This window comes from Paramisgurnus dabryanus, chromosome 1, assembly GCF_030506205.2.
Source record: "Paramisgurnus dabryanus chromosome 1, PD_genome_1.1, whole genome shotgun sequence".
Lineage (NCBI taxonomy): Eukaryota > Metazoa > Chordata > Actinopteri > Cypriniformes > Cobitidae > Paramisgurnus > Paramisgurnus dabryanus.
In genome coordinates this window covers 64656873-64664856 of record NC_133337.1, presented here as the reverse complement: position 1 = coordinate 64664856, position 7984 = coordinate 64656873, and the positions used below count along the sequence as shown (strand labels likewise).

Below are 7984 nucleotides of genomic sequence, written 5' to 3'. Positions count from 1 at the left end.
TTCGTCCAAATCGTAGCGGTGGCCTACGATAGTTTTCTGACAGTGTCAGAAATTCAGCATGATCAACGCACAGTGTGTTTGCTGCTACGACCTGCGTACTGGTATTTGTTTAACGCGAGCGCATGCTGTTGACGTTTCGCTAACGTGTGACGCAGCCGCCGAAGCTTCCGTGTCATCATCGTACAGTCTACATGCCTGTCGTACCCGGGTTTAAACGATCTATGACGCACAGTGTGATAAGGTAATGATCTTATAGGAGGGTAAAAATCCTGCAGTGTATTCCTGGCTTCACAGAAATCTCTGATACAGTGCCCGACTGCTGCCAATTGAGCCTCTTTAAAAGTGCTCCTGGCAGCGGTGGGATTCGAACCCACGCCCCCGAAGAGACTGGAGCCTTAATCCAGCGCCTTAGACCGCTCAGCCACGCTACCACTTAAAGGGCCTGCGTCGGTTGTCCAGAGCTCGCATATGCAGGCTGCATCGAGAATCAAGCCAGCTTCATTCAAGTTAACTGAACAATACATTCGCAAGTCACAAGCATATTACAGCAATTTTCCCATTAACTGAGAATAAGAGTCAACCTGATATTTGTTAGTATTCTGAAACAAGAAAGTATTTATAACGTACGCAGCCTACAAAGGCGACCCGCCGAAGCTGCAGCCTTCTGATTGAGAAACGGTCCACGTGAGACTTCCAAAGCGCGTAGATGGCCTGGCTGACTGCTGGCAATAGAGCCTCTTTAAAACCACTGCTGGCAGCGGTGGGATTCGAACCCACGCCCCCGGAGAGACTGGAGCCTAAATCCAGCGCCTTGGACCGCTCGGCCACGCTACCTCTTGGAGAAGGGCTCTCTGGTGCGTTTCGGTGTGGGTGCAGCTCCACGGACAGCCTCAGTTGATTTCGAGGATCTCGTCGGCGGGAGAGAAACACCTTTGAGGTCCTGCTGTGCTGAGTCATACTCCTGGAGATCCCAAATCCTACAGAGTTCTATCGTTTAGAAAGTACATCTGACACAACAAATGAAGCCATGGGGTTTGCTTAAACTCGAAAATTAGGTGAGATTCCCAAAGCTCCCACAGAAATCTAAAGGAAGCGCTTCTGACAAACCAATTAACATGTGGGATGTTCTTGCATGCCAAAACCACTTTATTCTCCCAATACTCTGAAGCCCGGGATACACTGCACGATTATTGGCTGTCCCAGACGAAAGATTGCCATCGTGAAACAATTGTCGCGATTTCAGTGATCGTGGCTCTTCATCGGTGGTCCTATGTCATACAATGAGAGAGGTTCAAAGACGGCCGTTTTTCCGGTCTTTCGTCCAAAGATAGCCTACGATAGTTTTCTGACAGTGTCAGAAATTCAGCATGATCAACGCACAGTGTGTTTGCTGCTACGACCTGCGTACTGGTATTTGTTTAACGCGAGCGCATGCTGTTGACGTTTCGCTAACGTGTGACGCAGCCGCCGAAGCTTCCGTGTCATCATCGTACAGTCTACATGCCTGTCGTACCCGGGTTTAAACGATCTATGACGCACAGTGTGATAAGGTAATGATCTTATAGGAGGGTAAAAATCCTGCAGTGTATTCCTGGCTTTACAGAAATCTCTGATACAGTGCCCGACTGCTGCCAATTGAGCCTCTTTAAAAGTGCTCCTGGCAGAGGTGGGATTCGAACCCACGCCCCCGAAGAGACTGGAGCCTTAATCCAGCGCCTTAGACCGCTCGGCCACGCTACCACTCAAAGGGTTTGCGTCGGGTGTCCGGAGCTCGCATATGCAGGCTGCATCGAGAATCAAGCCAGCTTCATTCAAGTTAACTGAACAATACATTCGCAAGTCACAAGCATATTACAGCAATTTTCCCATTACCTGAGAATAAGAGTCAACCTGATATTTGTTAGTATTCTGAAACAAGAAAGTATTTATAACTTACGCAGCCTACAAACGCGACCCCCCGAAGCTGCAGCCTTCTGATTGAGAAACGGTCCACGTGAGACTTCCAAAGCGCGTAGATGGCCTGGCTGACTGCTGGCAATAGAGCCTCTTTAAAACCACTGCTGGCAGCGGTGGGATTCGAACCCACGCCCCCGGAGAGACTGGAGCCTAAATCCAGCGCCTTGGACCGCTCGGCCACGCTACCTCTTGGAGAAGGGCTCTCTGGTGCGTTTCGGTGTGGGTGCAGCTCCACGGACAGCCTCAGTTGATTTCGAGGATCTTGTCAGCGGGAGAGAAACACCTTTGAGGTCCTGCTGTGCTGAGTCATACTCCTGGAGATCCCAAATCCTACAGAGTTCTATCGTTTAGAAAGTACATCTGACACAACAAATGAAGCCATGGGGTTTGCTTAAACTCGAAAATTAGGTGAGATTCCCAAAGCTCCCACAGAAATCTAAAGGAAGCGCTTCTGACAAACCAATTAACATGTGGGATGTTCTTGCATGCCAAAACCACTTTATTCTCCCAATACTCTGAAGCCCGGGATACACTGCACGATTATTGGCTGTCCCAGACGAAAGATTGCCATCGTGAAACAATCGTCGCGATTTCAGTGATCGTGGCTCTTCATCGGTGGTCCTATGTCGTACAATGAGAGAGGTTCAAAGACGGCCGTTTTCCCGGTCTTTCGTCCAAAGATAGCCTACGATAGTTTTCTGACAGTGTCAGAAATTCAGCATGATCAACGCACAGTGTGTTTGCTGCTACGACCTGCGTACTGGTATTTGTTTAACGCGAGCGCATGCTGTTGACTTTTCGCTAACGTGTGCTGCAGCCGCCGAAGCTTCCGTGTCATCATCGTACAGTCTACATGCCTGTCGTACCCGGGTTTAAACGATCTATGACGCACAGTGTGATAAGGTAATGATCTTATAGGAGGGCGAAAATCCTGCAGTGTATTCCTGGCTTTACAGAAATCTCTGATACAGTGCCCGACTGCTGCCAATTGAGCCTCTTTAAAAGTGTTCCTGGCAGCGGTGGGATTCGAACCCACGCCCCCGAAGAGACTGGAGCCTTAATCCAGCGCCTTAGACCGCTCGGCCACGCTACCACTCAAAGGGCTTGTGTCGGTTGTCCGGAGGACGCATATGCAGGCTGCATCGAGAATCAAGCCAGCTTCATTCAAGTTAACTGAACAATACATTCGCAAGTCACAAGCATATTACAGCAATTTTCCCATTAACTGAGAATAAGAGTCAACCTAAAATTTGTTAGTATTCTGAAACAAGAAAGTATTTATAATGTACGCAGCCTACAAACGCGACCCCCCGAAGCTGCAGCCTTCTGATTGAGAAACGGTCCACGTGAGACTTCCAAAGCGCGTAGATGGCCTGGCTGACTGCTGGCAATAGAGCCTCTTTAAAACCACTGCTGGCAGCGGTGGGATTCAAACCCACGCCCCCGGAGAGACTGGAGCCTAAATCCAGCGCCTTGGACCGCTCGGCCACGCTACCTCTTGGAGAAAGGCTCTCTGGTGCGTTTCGGTGTGGGTGCAGCTCCACGGACAGCCTCAGTTGATTTCGAGGATCTCGTCGGCGGGAGAGAAACACCTTTGAGGTCCTGCTGTGCTGAGTCATACTCCTGGAGATCCCAAATCCTACAGAGTTCTATCGTTTAGAAAGTACATCTGACACAACAAATGAAGCCATGGGGTTTGCTTAAACTCGAAAATTAGGTGAGATTCCCAAAGCTCCCACAGAAATCTAAAGGAAGCGCTTCTGACAAACCAATTAACATGTGGGATGTTCTTGCATGCCAAAACCACTTTATTCTCCCAATACTCTGAAGCCCGGGATACACTGCACGATTATTGGCTGTCCCAGACGAAAGATTGCCATCGTGAAACAATCGTCGCGATTTCAGTGATCGTGGCTCTTCATCGGTGGTCCTATGTCGTACAATGAGAGAGGTTCAAAGACGGCCGTTTTCCCGGTCTTTCGTCCAAAGATAGCCTACGATAGTTTTCTGACAGTGTCAGAAATTCAGCATGATCAACGCACAGTGTGTTTGCTGCTACGACCTGCGTACTGGTATTTGTTTAACGCGAGCGCATGCTGTTGACGTTTCGCTAACATGTGACACAGCCGCCGAAGCTTCCGTGTCATCATCGTACAGTCTACATGCCTGTCGTACCCGGGTTTAAACGATCTATGACGAAAAGTGTGATAAGGTAATGATCTTATAGGAGGGTAAAAATCCTGCAGTGTATTCCTGGCTTTACAGAAATCTCTGATACAGTGCCCGACTGCTGCCAATTGAGCCTCTTTAAAAGTGCTCCTGGCAGCGGTGGGATTCGAACACACGCCCCCGAAGAGACTGGAGCCTTAATCCAGCGCCTTAGACCGCTCGGCCACGCTACCACTTAAAGAGCCTGCGTCGGTTGTCCGGAGGACGCATATGCAGGCTGCATCGAGAATCAAGCCAGCTTCATTCAAGTTAACTGAACAATACATTCGCAAGTCACAAGCATATTACAGCAATTTTCCCATTAACTGAGAATAAGAGTCAACCTGATATTTGTTAGTATTCTGAAACAAGAAAGTATTTATAACGTACGCAGCCTACAAACGCGACCCCCCGAAGCTGCAGCCTTCTGATTGAGAAACGGTCCACGTGAGACTTCCAAAGCGCGTAGATGGCCTGGCTGACTGCTGGCAATAGAGCCTCTTTAAAACCACTGCTTGCAGCGGTGGGATTCGAACCCACGCCCCCGGAGAGACTGGAGCCTAAATCCAGCGCCTTGGACCGCTCGGCCACGCTACCTCTTGGAGAAGGGCTCTCTGGTGCGTTTCGGTGTGGGTGCAGCTCCACGGACAGCCTCAGTTGATTTCGAGGATCTCGTCGGCGGGAGAGAAACACCTTTGAGGTCCTGCTGTGCTGAGTCATACTCCTGGAGATCCCAAATCCTACAGACTTCTATCGTTTAGAAAGTACATCTGACACAACAAATGAAGCCATGGGGTTTGCTTAAACTCGAAAATTAGGTGAGATTCCCAAAGCTCCCACAGAAATCTAAAGGAAGCGCTTCTGACAAACCAATTAACATGTGGGATGTTCTTGCATGCCAAAACCACTTTATTCTCCCAATACTCTGAAGCCCGGGATACACTGCACGATTATTGGCTGTCCCAGACGAAAGATTGCCATCGTGAAACAATCGTCGCGATTTCAGTGATCGTGGCTCTTCATCGGTGGTCCTATGTCGTACAATGAGAGAGGTTCAAAGACGGCCGTTTTCCCGGTCTTTCGTCCAAAAATAGCCTACGATAGTTTTCTGACAGTGTCAGAAATTCAGCATGATCAACGCACAGTGTGTTTGCTGCTACGACCTGCGTACTGGTATCTGTTTAACGCGAGCGCATGCTGTTGACGTTTCGCTAACGTGTGACGCAGCCGCCGAAGCTTCCGTGTCATCATCGTACAGTCTACATGCCTGTCGTACCCGGGTTTAAACGATCTATAACGCACAGTGTGATAAGGTAATGATCTTATAGGAGGGCAAAAATCCTGCAGTGTATTCCTGGCTTTACAGAAATCTCTGATACACTGCCCGACTGCTGCCAATTGAGCCTCTTTAAAAGTGCTCCTGGCAGCGGTGGGATTCGAACCCACGCCCCCGAAGAGACTGGAGCCTTAATCCAGCGCCTTAGACCGCTCGGCCACACTACCACTTAAAGGGCTTGCGTCGGTTGTCCGGAGCTCGCATATGCAGGCTGCATCGAGAATCAAGCCAGCTTCATTCAAGTTAACTGAACAATACATTCGCAAGTCACAAGCATATTACAGCAATTTTCCCATTAACTGAGAATAAGAGTCAACCTGATATTTGTTAGTATTCTGAAACAAGAAAGTATTTATAATGTACGCAGCCTACAAACGCGACCCCCCGAAGCTGCAGCCTTCTGATTGAGAAACGGTCCACGTGAGACTTCCAAAGCGCGTAGATGGCCTGGCTGACTGCTGGCAATAGAGCCTCTTTAAAACCACTGCTGGCAGCGGTGGGATTCAAACCCACGCCCCCGGAGAGACTGGAGCCTAAATCCAGCGCCTTGGACCGCTCGGCCACGCTACCTCTTGGAGAAGGGCTCTCTGGTGCGTTTCGGTGTGGGTGCAGCTCCACGGACAGCCTCAGTTGATTTCGAGGATCTCGTCGGCGGGAGAGAAACACCTTTGAGGTCCTGCTGTGCTGAGTCATACTCCTGGAGGTCCCAAATCCTACAGACTTCTATCGTTTAGAAAGTACATCTGACACAACAAATGAAGCCATGGGGTTTGCTTAAACTCGAAAATTAGGTGAGATTCCCAAAGCTCCCACAGAAATCTAAAGGAAGCGCTTCTGACAAACCAATTAACATGTGGGATGTTCTTGCATGCCAAAACCACTTTATTCTCCCAATACTCTGAAGCCCGGGATACACTGCACGATTATTGGCTGTCCCAGACGAAAGATTGCCATCGTGAAACAATCGTCGCGATTTCAGTGATCGTGGCTCTTCATCGGTGGTCCTATGTCGGTCAATGAGAGAGGTTCAAAGACGGCCGTTTTCCCGATCTTTCGTCCAAAGATAGCCTACGATAGTTTTCTGACAGTGTCAGAAATTCAGCATGATCAACGCACAGTGTGTTTGCTGCTACGACCTGCGTACTGGTATTTGTTTAACGCGAGCGCATGCTGTTGACGTTTCGCTAACGTGTGACGCAGCCGCCGAAGCTTCCGTGTCATCATCGTACAGTCTACATGCCTGTCGTACCCGGGTTTAAACGATCTATGACGCACAGTGTGATAAGGTAATGATCTTATAGGAGGGTAAAAATCCTGCAGTGTATTCCTGGCTTTACAGAAATCTCTGATACAGTGCCCGACTGCTGCCAATTGAGCCTCTTTAAAAGTGCTCCTGGCAGCGGTGGGATTCGAACACACGCCCCCGAAGAGACTGGAGCCTTAATCCAGCACCTTAGACCGCTCGGCCACGCTACCACTTAATTGGCTTGCGTCGGTTGTCCGGAGCTCGCATATGCAGGCTGCATCGAGAATCAAGCCAGCTTCATTCAAGTTAACTGAACAATACATTCGCAAGTCACAAGCATATTACAGCAATTTTCCCATTAACTGAGAATAAGAGTCAACCTGATATTTGTTAGTATTCTGAAACAAGAAAGTATTTATAACGTACGCAGCCTACAAACGCGACCCCCCGAAGCTGCAGCCTTCTGATTGAGAAACGGTCCACGTGAGACTTCCAAAGCGCGTAGATGGCCTGGCTGACTGCTGGCAATAGAGCCTCTTTAAAACCACTGCTTGCAGCGGTGGGATTCGAACCCACGCCCCCGGAGAGACTGGAGCCTAAATCCAGCGCCTTGGACCGCTCGGCCACGCTACCTCTTGGAGAAGGGCTCTCTGGTGCGTTTCGGTGTGGGTGCAGCTCCACGGACAGCCTCAGTTGATTTCGAGGATCTCGTCGGCGGGAGAGAAACACCTTTGAGGTCCTGCTGTGCTGAGTCATACTCCTGGAGATCCCAAATCCTACAGAGTTCTATCGTTTAGAAAGTACATCTGACACAACAAATGAAGCCATGGGGTTTGCTTAAACTCGAAAATTAGGTGAGATTCCCAAAGCTCCCACAGAAATCTAAAGGAAGCGCTTCTGACAAACCAATTAACATGTGGGATGTTCTTGCATGCCAAAACCACTTTATTCTCCCAATACTCTGAAGCCCGGGATACACTGCACGATTATTGGCTGTCCCAGACGAAAGATTGCCATCGTGAAACAATCGTCGCGATTTCAGTGATCGTGGCTCTTCATCGGTGGTCCTATGTCGTACAATGAGAGAGGTTCAAAGACGGCCGTTTTCCCGGTCGTTCGTCCAAAGATAGCCTACGATAGTTTTCTGACAGTGTCAGAAATTCAGCATGATCAACGCACAGTGTGTTTGCTGCTACGACCTGCGTACTGGTATTTGTTTAACGCGAGCGCATGCTGTT

At 49.3% G+C, this 7984-nt stretch overlaps 10 non-coding genes across 10 annotated transcripts; all 10 read right to left on the bottom strand.

Moving 5' to 3' along the window:
* Nucleotides 1–349: 349 nt before the first annotated feature.
* Nucleotides 350–431, bottom strand: trnal-aag (transfer RNA leucine (anticodon AAG)). Its single transcript has one exon. It is a non-coding gene; the product is annotated as a tRNA-Leu (tRNA).
* Nucleotides 432–752: 321 nt separating this feature from the next.
* On the bottom strand, nt 753–834 carry trnal-uag (transfer RNA leucine (anticodon UAG)). The gene has a single exon. It is a non-coding gene; the product is annotated as a tRNA-Leu (tRNA).
* Nucleotides 835–1658: 824 nt separating this feature from the next.
* trnal-aag (transfer RNA leucine (anticodon AAG)) lies at nt 1659–1740 on the bottom strand. Its single transcript has one exon. It is a non-coding gene; the product is annotated as a tRNA-Leu (tRNA).
* Nucleotides 1741–2061: 321 nt separating this feature from the next.
* Nucleotides 2062–2143, bottom strand: trnal-uag (transfer RNA leucine (anticodon UAG)). The gene has a single exon. It is a non-coding gene; the product is annotated as a tRNA-Leu (tRNA).
* An 824-nt stretch (nt 2144–2967) lies between these two features.
* Nucleotides 2968–3049, bottom strand: trnal-aag (transfer RNA leucine (anticodon AAG)). Its single transcript has one exon. It is a non-coding gene; the product is annotated as a tRNA-Leu (tRNA).
* Nucleotides 3050–3370: 321 nt separating this feature from the next.
* trnal-uag (transfer RNA leucine (anticodon UAG)) lies at nt 3371–3452 on the bottom strand. The gene has a single exon. It is a non-coding gene; the product is annotated as a tRNA-Leu (tRNA).
* A 1227-nt stretch (nt 3453–4679) lies between these two features.
* On the bottom strand, nt 4680–4761 carry trnal-uag (transfer RNA leucine (anticodon UAG)). The gene has a single exon. It is a non-coding gene; the product is annotated as a tRNA-Leu (tRNA).
* An 824-nt stretch (nt 4762–5585) lies between these two features.
* Nucleotides 5586–5667, bottom strand: trnal-aag (transfer RNA leucine (anticodon AAG)). The gene has a single exon. It is a non-coding gene; the product is annotated as a tRNA-Leu (tRNA).
* A 321-nt stretch (nt 5668–5988) lies between these two features.
* trnal-uag (transfer RNA leucine (anticodon UAG)) lies at nt 5989–6070 on the bottom strand. The gene has a single exon. It is a non-coding gene; the product is annotated as a tRNA-Leu (tRNA).
* A 1227-nt stretch (nt 6071–7297) lies between these two features.
* On the bottom strand, nt 7298–7379 carry trnal-uag (transfer RNA leucine (anticodon UAG)). The gene has a single exon. It is a non-coding gene; the product is annotated as a tRNA-Leu (tRNA).
* Between the last annotated feature and the right edge of the window lie 605 nt (nt 7380–7984).